Source organism: Anas acuta, chromosome 5 (genome assembly GCF_963932015.1).
Source record: "Anas acuta chromosome 5, bAnaAcu1.1, whole genome shotgun sequence".
In the NCBI taxonomy this organism is placed as follows: domain Eukaryota; kingdom Metazoa; phylum Chordata; class Aves; order Anseriformes; family Anatidae; genus Anas; species Anas acuta.
The window spans coordinates 10,609,693-10,621,702 of NC_088983.1; the positions used below are offsets into that span (position 1 = coordinate 10,609,693).

At 48.5% G+C, this 12,010-nt stretch overlaps 1 long non-coding RNA gene across 1 annotated transcript; it reads left to right on the forward strand.

Annotated features, from left to right (window-relative positions):
- The first annotated feature begins 473 nt into the window (after positions 1–473).
- LOC137856846 (uncharacterized) lies at positions 474–11,422 on the forward strand. Its single transcript, XR_011096823.1, has 3 exons — positions 474–1,084; positions 9,205–10,069; positions 10,582–11,422. It is a non-coding gene; the product is annotated as an uncharacterized lncRNA (long non-coding RNA).
- Positions 11,423–12,010: the final 588 nt, after the last annotated feature.

The window sequence follows — 12,010 nt, forward strand, 5'->3', positions numbered from 1 at the left end:
AATTGTCCTGGGTTAATCTCCACTGCAAAGTAATCCAAGCAACTGGATGATCCAGATGCCAGCTCAGCAATTAGCCCTGTTTTGTGTTTTAATGCATTTTTTCTGCTGTACTTCATGAAATTTTTATAGCATACATGAGTGACATTGAAAAGTCTGACTTGCTAATTATACTGCCAGCTGCAAAGGTTTAGAAGCAATAAGAATGATTTAAAAATCAGAAGTCATAAGATAATACCTTTTATTTTTATTTATTTGTTGTTCTACTCCATTTGTAGGCTCAGACTACAGCCACAGACACATTTCAGGCTTTATTTCAGCAAAAAAAAGGTGCATGTAAAAGGGGAAAAAAGGGGGGGAAGGAACTGTCATGGTTTTCAGGAGGCTTCAGGAGCTGAGACCTGCAGAAAGACAGCAGCTAGTGTTAGCTTTGATAAAAACAAGGAAGGCAGCAACTCTGTATTAAATATGATTTTGGAATTTAATTATAAAACCTGCTTCATTCCATGTCTGCTGCCTTTAGTTAATTTTCATCCCAAGCTAACTCTGCTGTTGCTAAGCCTTCCAGGAGAGAAACTCGTGTTTCTAAGGGCCCTTGCTGTTGACACAGCAGGACTTCGGCTGAAAACTAATCTGATGTGAAGGCTGGGTCTGGAGGACACCCTGGTGCATGTTGCCGTGCCCCTGGCTGCTAGGTCAGAGCACATTCTGGAGCTCAGCACTGCGGATAAGGGTTGCAATTGTGCTGGTGTTGTGGGTGGTGAGACACAGGCTGTTCCTATGGCATAGGGGAGGGATGGGAGGTGGAGGAGCTTGGGGGGGGGAGGCGGGCTGGGTTTGCTGCTGCTCCCAGGGTGCTTAATTGCAGTGGCATACATGGTGATAAGCTGCTGAGCTGCCTTTCATCAGCCAGGAAACCCAGCATGTGAAAAAATCCAGTGTGTCATTGTCTGCTTGCATAGCTGGCTGCCTGACCCACCAGCGTGCACACAGGGCCTGGAAAATAAAAGCAAACCCATGGCCAGAATTGGCATTGCAGGAGCCACTGGCCATCGTGCTGCCTGGCTGAGAGAGGTGCAAGTCTCAGGTGATGGAGATTAGCTCACTTCTGACATGCTGCATGCTTCGTTTCTCCCTTTTTCGGGCCACAGCCTGTGTGACAAAGCGTTTTCCCAGCTGCACAGGGGTGTCTTGGCCGTAGGGAGCTCAGGAGGGTGCGAAGGGTGGCATGTGCACTGGGGACAACCTCGCTTGTTTTTTGGTTTCCGGGCCCAACTCTTGAACACGGAGTGTTTGCAGGAAACCTGTAGTTTGCTTATTTGTTTATCCAGCTCTTCCTGTGACTTCCAAGGAACGGTTTCGTTGTCTCTATGCTAATTTGAGCGCTGCTGAATAAAGGGGCCTTTTTTCCCCCATTCTGTCCTGCGAGAGGTCATCTTTATTCAAGAGCTATGAATGATGTGCGCAGGGTACTAATCGCACACAAAGAGCCACGTCCGGAGCCAGCCAAGCATACAGCTGTCCCTTTGTTCACATAGATGGAGATGGGACCTAAAAAGTGCTCCTGACCCAGGGACAATAGCAGTGGCTCACGAGACGCCTGAGATTTGGCAGGGCCCCTCTTTCCTGGCGCTAAAGGGCCTTTATTAAACATAAATCATGTCAGCTGCTGCCACAGCCCTTTCTCAGCTTATAAAAGATTCCCCTTTGCTGCTTAAGTGACATGATGGAAAGGAATCGCTCTGAAATACCCCAAAGAACCGACTGCGGGACCGGGCTGGGGACAATTGACACTTCTGGCTGTTTAATATCAGCACTCTTCTGTCGCGGTTACAAAGGTGTTTGCAGCTGGGTTCATTTTTTAAGCTGGCCAGTGATTCAGGGTGCTTTATTGATTCCACGTTGGCTGGAAATGTTAGGAGGCCACAAGGTCAGATTTCATACCTGTGAATTATGAAGAATTATGTAGAGCACCACAAGCCCTAGGATAAACATGTTGCCGGCACTGATATCATTGGAAAAGTGTGATGCCTCGGGCATCAGGAAAATAAATAGGTGTAGAGCATCTCTGCAAAGAGCAGAGTGCCTCTGTCAGTGGAACTATTATTAGACTCTCCTATTTGGTGATGTGAGACCGGACTACTGCATTTCCCTGGGAAGGGAAGTAAACACTTTCTTCTTCCCCTTTGAAACAAAAGGGCAGCCTGAGAATAAGGAATGAAATTGCTCATGAAATTGCTCATGGGAAATGTTTTGCTTCAGGTAGCGCTGTTGGCAAACCCTGCACCTCATTACCAGCTGGGGTTCCTCTGCGAGAAGAGGGCCCGAGGTGTGACAGGGAGCACAAGATGTGGCAGCCACAGGAGCTTCAGGCAAGACGTGGATGTGTGAGGAGGAGTTTGAGGTCCCTCTGGCACGTCAGGCAGCAGGATGCTGGTTGAGGCTGGAGCAGTGTAGGGAACGACTTGAAGGACTCCCCCCAGGCTATAACTGTCTGGGCTCATTTTCTGCTTCTTGAACAGAAAGGTAGCAGGCCAAGCAGCTATCAGCCGTACACTCTTAATTAACATTTGCATCCACCACTTGTTTAAAACTGCACTTTAAAAGTAGCAAGAGCTGACTCAGACCAAGCCTTGCCCCATCCCTCCTCCCCCCCCTGCTCCTGTTAAGCTCTGTTTCCCTTTAGTGGATGTATCTGATTTTCCAGCTGTCACGCTTGCTGGAGGACAGTTGTCACAGGGAACATATTTCTCTCCCACAAGCATCCCTGCCCAACGTGGTGCTGTCTCTGTTCCAGTATCTCACTTGCTCTCACATGCCGGGTGCACCAGGGCTGCGTGGCAATTAGCTCAGCCCATGCATTTGCATTACCCGCTGGAATAGGTACTTCAGTAGGTGGCATTAATCCCCTAATTCAGCATCCGTGCAACGCTCGGTGACATTTCTGATCCTCACCTCATGGTGTTTGGGAAAGCAAATTAGTGTCTCTCATAGGTGAGCTCCTGCTGTCACCGGGTAATAAGCAGAGCGAGTTTTTCATATTTCCAACACACTCCGTGGCCTTTGACAAGGATCCCCACTGATCTCCCAAGGACTCACATGAAGCTGAGAGTATGAGCCCATGCCTCGTGGCACAGCAGAACAAGCCGTTGCTGGAAGCCAGCTCTGCTGCCCCAGCCCCAGGTGCTGCACGGTTTGGGTGCGCTCTGCCTGCGCTGCCCACGCAGCTCTCCGGGGTGCAGCTCTCCATGCTGATAAACAAGCAGGTTTCTCTGTTTTGCTTTTGCTGTCTGTTTGCAGGAAGCTCAGCTGGCTGTTTGGATTTTCCAGGTGATTTATGGTGCGTTGCTGCATATTGTTAGTGCTGGTTTTGAAATCAGTTTTGAGTGGACTAGCTTCTTTCCTTGAAGGCTTTATCCAATTTGTGAAACATCAGGCGGGTTTTAGGTCTGATTTGGTCCTGCCATGTTCTAGTGCAACTTCTGCAAATCAATGAAGAGTCACTAGCTTGTACCAGCAGTAAATTTGTCCCTGTAACAATCAGTTCCCATTTGGAGAGGAAAAAAAGGAAAAAAGCTGTGCTGTCAACACAGAAACACAGACAGTGGTTGGTTTGCCTTACCAGTGGTTGGAGCTCTTTGCATTTGCTATTTGCCTTGGTGATCTTGGCACCCAAATGGAGGTTATTGAGAATGACACATTTTTCCTGGTACTGGAAGTGGACTGGAAAAAGGGTGAATGGAGTATTGGTAACACAGAAACCAGCCATCACATTGCTATCTTTGTAAAACTCAACAGTATGAAATGCTCACTATCATTTTTACTGGTGTCATTAAAGTTCAGTTTTCTCCTGCATAAGGTATGTTAAAACTGAGATAAATATCTCAGTCCATGTCTCAATGCATATCTCATATACAAAATATGTAAACCTGAAGTAACAAAGCTAAGTGTACCTAAGTAAAGCTCAGAGTATTAATGCTTAGTATAGCTGATACGAATGAGGCAGAGAGAAAAATAGGTATAAAAAGCTTTGATCTTCAGATAGATTATTTTTAATTTGCTATAAACCAGAATAAAATGCACAATAGCATTTAATTGAGGGTATCATCACTCTGCATACTCTTTGCACTGAGAATCTTTAAGCCATTCTAGGTGTTTTTTCCCTTTAAAATATTTTTTTGGCTGCTAGGATGCACTAACACAAGTTTCGAATGTATTTCACTCACTCATTAAACAGAAGAAAAAGGACAACAAATGTCAAAGTGAAAATGTGCAGAGGATGGGAGATGATTCAGCCTTACTGATAGCTATTTACCATGGCATTTGCTTTATAAGTTGCAGATGTAACTTTTAGCAAAACAGGATCGTTTCAGAGTGTTTGCATTTTCTCCTCTGTGCCTTGGTGTCTCCATCAGCAGAGGAACTTTGCTCGGGCTGAATATGTAATTTGTGGTGAGTCGCAAAAAAGGGGAAGGCAGATTCCCACAGCTCCTGCACACCGAATTCAGCTGAGCTGTGGCCGCTCGCCCCCTGTGCCGCGTGGTCTGCTGCATTTAGCAGTCGCCCTGAAAATATCTGGGCTGTCGGAGGGATGGGAGATCGCAGCAGATGGGAGATCTCTGCAGATCTTCCCTGTTTGGGCCCTGCCTGAGAGCACAGATGTCTGCGTGTGGCCAGCCTTGTTCCTTCACACCCACGGAGGGCCACTGAGCTCTTCTCACATGAGTCACAGCCTCAGGAGCCGAGGCTGTGCCATGCTTGGCTCAGCTCTTCCCAAGCAAGTTCTTGGGAACTCGCTGCTGTGCCCAGTTTCCAGCAGCACCCACAGCTTTTGGGTGTGGACACCTGTGATGTGCCCTCCAAGACTGCCTGAGCCAGCAGAGCACAGGTGCTCCTGGAAGGCATCCTGCAAGGGTCACCCTGCTTTTGGGGAAGGATTGCCCAACAGCACAGTGCTGAACTAGCAGAGCAGCAGCTTTTCTGAGGTAGACATGCTACAGCTCTGCACTGACTGAGTAACAAAAGCTTCATATTGCACGTAAATAATCACAGATAGATAAATACACTCCTGTTCAGCCTGCTGTACTTCTGCTGAACTGGGGAGTCTGTAGGGATGTGGGTTTCTGGCAGTGCCCTAAAAAGGGAAGTGTAAAAGATTCACTATCTATTTTTAAGCTCTTATTACATCACAGGATGAGGGTTCAGATTCCTGATTTTTTTTTGCCACCAGTCCCTCATGCCAGTGAAAAAGAGATGTGATTCCAGTCTGCTCCCTCCTATGGCACAGCACCCTCTTAAGATAAAGGATATAAACTTAATTACCTAAAGCCTGCACTTTTGCCTTTACTTTGGTGCAATTCCTGCCCTGTATTCTTCTGCTGTCTCCTGAATAGCTCCTGATAACTGGGTCCTTTCTATAGCCATGCAGAGCTCTAGCCCCAAGCAAGCTGGATTCTGGGCCAGAAATGATCTGAACCTGCATACCTGCAGGGAAATGTGCTCCGATTTATTTTTCTTTTCCCACTGAACAGCTATGAAGCTCTTATAATCCTGGCAAACTTCTTCATAAACCATTTTCCCAGCCCAAGTAGCACACGCTTGATTGGCACTTCTAAAAAAAAAAGGGGGGGATCTGAATGTGAAATCCTCATTTCTCATGTAGCATCACTCACATTTAGGAGCTGCTGGATGGCTGCACTCTTCTGTGCCCAAAGTAGTGAATTCATCCCTTCTCAGCAGGTCCGAGGGGAGACCAGCAGCATTGCCCTGATGGTGCCGATGGGTTCGGCGGAACAAGGTGGTGGGAGCCTGGACTGGGAGCTGGGCAGCTGGAAGGGGTTGGCAGAGCAGGAGGGGAGGGTGCCCCACTTCTTTAACAGCTGCAGAAACCACACGGGGCTCGCTTCCCTCCTGTCGCAGCCCAGGGAGCTCGTCCTGCCTCGTGAGACATCGGGGTGTGCTGGCTCAGAGCAGTTTTGGTGCTTAAAAGGCAAACAGAGCTGTTGTCTGCAGCCGGCTGGAAAGACAGGCACGGTTTTAGGCTGCCAACTGGGAGTTTTTAGGCTGCTGTGAGAAACCCACAGTATCCGGTGCCTAACAAGTGAAGGTCGTTGGCGTGAATTCAGACGGTGACGTTTACATTTCGATCGATTACAAAAACTCAATCCTTTTTTACTAATTCCTTCTGTCTGCAGGTGAGGATGCCAACTGCAATCAAAGCAGAAGTTTTGCTGCCTTTGTTGGCCTTGCCTCAGCCTTCCCCGCTGCTGTCGCATGTGACATTGGCTATTTTTATCCTCCATAAAGACGCTACCATCAACTCCCTCTGCTGCAGAAGGAGCTCTGATGGATAATTTAATAGCAAATGCTTAGATGGTTAGTGATGCAGGGAGGCTTTTTTACAGTCAGAAGGAAGCTGAACAGGCGAAGGCTGCATTGTACTTCTGAAATCTCCCCAAAATAGCAATAAGGAAAACCTGTGCAGGCAAAACTCTTGCAGAAGTGTAGAAGGATGAAAGAGACTGGTGGCTCACGGGGGACAGAGGGGCTCGGTCCCCAGGCACAGGCAGAGAGGGGTCACAGCCCTCCAAACACAAAGCTAATGAGTGGTGGTATCCTTAGAAATGGGTCTGCTCACCCGTTATATCCCCGTTACACCCGTTACACCCCTGCCCGGTGTCACCCAGCCAGATCGGTTGGCTTCTGATGCCAGAAGGCAGATCAGCAACCGAGTCAGGCCACAGTCAGGCTGCCTTTAATCACACCCATTGCTGTTGGACAGAAAAAGAGTAAACAAGTCTGCTGTCCTCACTGGAGGAAAGACACAATTTCTTTGAAGAATCTGTCTTAACATTAGAAATCACTATTTATTTTTTTCCTACCTTTTGCTTACTCCCCTGCGTTGCTGCAGGCAGGGTGCTTTTCTTTTGGAGCAGAGCATGTGTCGTAATAGACATCATTCTCTTTGATATCTTCTGTTGGTTGGAAGACATCCTCATGCTGAGCATGCACAGGAGAGTCGTGTCCCTACAATTTAAGTGGTAAAACTCCTTTTGAGTGGGCACAGTTGTGTTGATATAAATACATCCTTGTTGGGATAGCTGCTCCTGAGCAGAAATGGAATAACTCTCCCAGTCTAAAACATATGCACCAGTATAACCTGTGGACCAAGAGAGGTAATAATATAACTATATAAAGTGGTTGAGGTGGGATTTACCTGCTTGTGGGGTGAATAGTTCCTGGTGCAGAAACAAGTTCAGGTCTGTTGTTAACCTGTCCTATGCGGTAGACACAGTACAGACCATATGGATAGCAGTACCAAGTGTCCTGTAACAGTTTGACTCCCAGATACATCAATAAAAGCCATACCTTGGCAAAAAAAAATAAATTATGTCAGCACAAAGCCTGAACATAAGCCCAGGTGTGGTGTGAAGAGCTGTGATGAAAGCTGGGGTGGCTCCCTCTCCATCGAGGTGGTGAACCCCACACAAAAACCTGGCTTTGAGATTTCAGTCACACCTGTATGATAAATAAGAATCCTTTTTCTTATTTTGGACGTTTTAAGAAGCTCCTCAGCTAGTGTAAAGCCCACCTACATCAGCCAAGAGAACAGCTCATCAGTGGGAAACCCTATCTAAGCCTAAGCCAGGTGTCCAAGGCACTTTGAGGGGAAGACATGGTAATTTGAGGGGAAGATTGTGCTAGATCACCCTGACCATCCTCCCAATGCTCAGGCCATACTTTCTTCTCCCTGGCCCTTTGCAGGGGGCTGGCACCAGGGAGAGGCCAGGGATTGCTCTCTGCATGGATGGAGCCAGCCTCGGGGCCACCGCAGACCCACTCCCTTTCCCTCAGATGTGCTGAGGGGTTGGTGGGACGTGAGCGTTAACACCAAGCTGCAGCATTTACATTCCTCCCCTGCTTGTCACCCTTTTCTTACATTTACCTAAGTACCCAGCCCTGAGAAGTACAGCATCCGGCCTTTGCTAATATTTTGCTAGAGCTCAGCAACGGGGCTTCTATTTTGTCTGGCAGGGCTCATTTCAGACGCCTGGTCCCTGGAGGGGCAGCTGACATTCTCTCTTTCTCCATTTCATCCTGCCAGCTGTCTTCTCATTTCTGACTTTTAGACCTGTTTTTGTTCCTGAACAAAAACACTTGTGCAGGTCAGCACTGAGTTTTGATTCAGTAGCAAGCTAAATAATTTTTCAATGGCATAAAGTTAGCCTATTTTAATCTCTGCATAAATTCATTCTCCGATAACCTGGATACATTTAATTTGATGGCAACAGTGAGTCACATCAAGAAAACACATGGCAGAAGAGGTTAAAAGACAAATTCCCAAGCCCTTTTGTTCTACTTTCTTAGGAAGAGTGGCTTTACAGAGGGGATGGAGGATGCACAAATATACCTTACACTGCATCTCCTCTGTGACTTTTCCAGGCCAGCAGAGATGTTCCTCAGTACCTGTTATTTCTGATCCTGGCTCAGCCACAGACATCACTCTAAAGAGAAATGTTCCATCATTTGCTGGGAGCTGCTGACACAGGGAGTAAGAAGCCAGGAGCAGAATCACACTTTGTGTCTCCCAAACCAACAGGGAATGCTATGATGGCTCCCATGGCCTTTGGAGGTTCATCAATACCAAGGTTTTTCTCCAGAATGAAAAACCAAAAAAAATAAAAATATGTTTTTTTCAACCAAAAAAGCATTCTTCCTGGCTAAAAAGACCCCTCTGAGAGCCATCCCAGCCTCTGCTTCCCCACGGTGCCAATCACAGCCGTGTGAGAAGCCCTCCCCTCGCTTTCCTTCCCTTCCAGCCGTTCCTTGGTGGTGTGGGTGGAATTGCAGTTTGTAGGTAGCAGTGCCCTGGGGCTTCATTTTGTGAATCGCACTCCAACAGTCACCTCTTCTTATCTGCCAATCAAGGTATTATCTGACTAGTCACTTTACAGTCTACCATGTAAACCTTGACAATCTACTGCAGAGTAGACATTTGCCAAGATATTTCATGGTTTATTTGGAGTAAATGCATGCTAATCTCCTTTAATCTAGGATGTATGCACTTCCCCAAGCTTCCCGTCCTCTTTCTGTTCTTTGTTTACAAAAAAGTGCATCTCTTCCTCCTGCAGCTTGGATGCTAGCAGGACTCTGGTATGCTCTGTGTGCATTTGTTTCATTCTTTTATCTTTTCTTTCCCTTCTTTAGCTGAAAGCAGATACCAGCTTCTTCTCAAGTCAAGGGCAAGGTTGTGATGGACTTCAGCAGGTGAAAGCCTGGGCCTTTAGCTACTGTGGTCACATACCAGAAACGAGAAGAACAGAATCACCTCCGTGGGACACGAGGGCACCTTTGAAATCCATTATCCACCGTAAAACCCAGCCGGTCTGGCAGCACAGCTGCAGGCACGCCAGTCGTACAACGACAGATTGAGTTACCAGAAGTTAGGCTTGGAGTTACCAGGCTTACCCTGAGCGTGGCTAAATTGCAGGAAGGACTTTCAACATCAGCCCTGGCAATGCTGGGAAGAGAATCATGCTACAAATCATGCTGTGCCAAGAGAACTCGCTCGACCCCAGCAAGCTAGAGAATTGTGCAAGAGTTGCTACAAATATATAATGTCACCGCAGAGCAGTTTTATGTCCTGAGTGGTAGGGAAAATTTTGTGAGAGCATTAGTGGTAGCACTTAGATGGGCCCAGCTCCTACAGTGCTGCTCCCAGTGAGCAACCTGTGCTTCCCTGCAGTGCCTCTTCCCTTGCTGTGCAGGAGCATCGCTCCCCAGGCAGCGTGGCTGAGGATTTGAGCTGATGGGACTTACTCGTGCTCAGATCAGTGATGCTTCAGAGATGTGTATTTCCTCCATCAGCACTAAAACCACTCAAGCCCTTCACTTGGGCTTGCCCCAGGAGCATCAGTGACTGCTCCCCGCTGGTCCCCCCCCCGTCCCCACCTGCTGCATCTCTCGCACCGCCTGCCCCCCAGGCTGTAAGCCCCGGAGTCAAAGGCTGGGCTGCAGCTGCTGCAGGCTCAGTGCCCCAGGTCTCCGGATATCACCCAGGGATTTCCTTTAGGTAAAGAGATACGCTGACTGAATTCCTTCTCCCTCCTTCATCCTTTTCTGTTCCCTTGTCTTTTCTTCTTCCTCACGTTTTGAGGAAGCCTATGAGCTGTGGGAGACCTGGGGGACATCGAACAGACAAATACACAGCGAGGAGCCCAGGATTTTGTGAAATTGCTGGTGTCTGGCAGATGGTTCCTACCGGGAGGGTTTGTTATGAATGAAGTGTGTGGGGATTGTGAAGCCACAGCAGGGGGCAGTGCTATATGGTAAATCCATGTATAGGCTTTCAGACATTTTGAGCATGGGAATTTTGAAATTACAGAGCCAGAGACAGTAACCTGGAGTTTAATTTCCCTCTTATTCCCTGGCCAAGAAGCAGCACTTGCAACTTCGAGGGCTGGTGCACAACTGGCGCTGCAAACCTTAGTTTTGTTTCCAGCTAAAACGCATGCTGGATTTTGAGGTTGAAGGAAATAATCAAGAGATGTTTCAGTGTTTAAATCCACGTATATACTTTCCCAGCTGTATTTGCAGTCTCTTTTGGCCCGAAATACCTTTGACCGCTTCTAGAGAGGAAACTCCAACCACCAAGGAACCACCACAGCACCCTGAAGAGGGAGCCCTCGGCAGCCTGCAGCCTTTGTCAGCCAACACTGAGAGGACCACGCGCTACCCCATGAGGGGCCACCTCAATTAAAGCTTGAAGCGACTGCCAGCCATCCACTCAGCTCCAGCTTCAGCCCTTTTCCTGTGTTTACTACAGAGCACATCCTGCCCCGACCCTATCCAAACAGGACAGCGTCTCGCAAACAAACAGAGGGCCCCGAGGTCCCAGCCTCCTCTCCTCCCTGACTGCGGGCTCCGTCCCAATTTGCAGCAGGACAGGCGGCCTCCAAGAGCTCAGCTGCAGCTTTCTCCTGCTGCTTAGGCAAACTGAAGGCTGGTCGAGGTAGAGAAAGTGGCCACTTTCCTGCAGTTTTGGATGGTCTGCTTGCTGGGAAGCTCAGCTGGAGGCACTCTCCTGGCTGAGACCTCCTCCTGCCAGCCTGTAGCATGCATGTGTGGACCTCCACCATGTCTCCTGCAAATGCTGGGGTAGTGAGAAGGTTTTTGTAGCTCATTATTATTGATTTATTCGCTAACACATGTAATACAAACAACAGTGAGATTTCTCTCGTGGGTCCCTCCCTTGCTCTCCCATTCATGGCACCTCCATGGACATTGCAGCAGCAGCATATGGGGTAGAGTTGAGTTCAGTAAGGGTTTTGAAACCTCGAGGAAGCCTTTTACACCTCAGGCTTTGTCACCTAGCTCCCCGGAGGCTCTGCAGGTGCCTGGAGCCACCAGGAGAGGCACGGTGGAGCAGCCCTTCCAGGAGACCTTTGTCCTTCAGGGGACACCAGCCTGGCCCTGCGCTGTGCTTTCTGTTTTTGCCTGTTCTGATCTCTGCTCTCCAGCTTATCCTCTCACCCCTTTCTCCTCCCCTCTCTGACGTGCTTCTCTGGCTTTCCCAAGCATGATGCCAAGTCACTAATTACTTTTCTCATGTTCCTGCATTTCCATTAATGGCTGAGGACTTGAATGCGTTCTTTGCTCCTTCTCTCCTCCCAGCTTACCTGTTCTTGGCCCAGGAGCCAGTCCTGCCTCGGGGAAAGAGGGCAGGGTCTGGGCTCATCGCTGATGACAGGCTCCTAAATCCCAGCACCCTGCATCCTGAGGATCCCCCTTGTAGCTCTCAGCTCTCTCAGCATGACCTGAGCCCAGAAGCCACCTTCTGGGGCAGCCCTGCAGCCAGAGGAGGGGCTGGAGCAGATCTCCTAGGGCTGAAGCATGGTGATGGGGTTGTTTTCAGAAACCTGCACAGTGTCCCTCTCAGCACAGAAGAGCACAAAATCACCCAGAAGATGAGTCTGGAGGTGTCACAGCCTCCCAAAGGGCAAAGGCCTCAGAG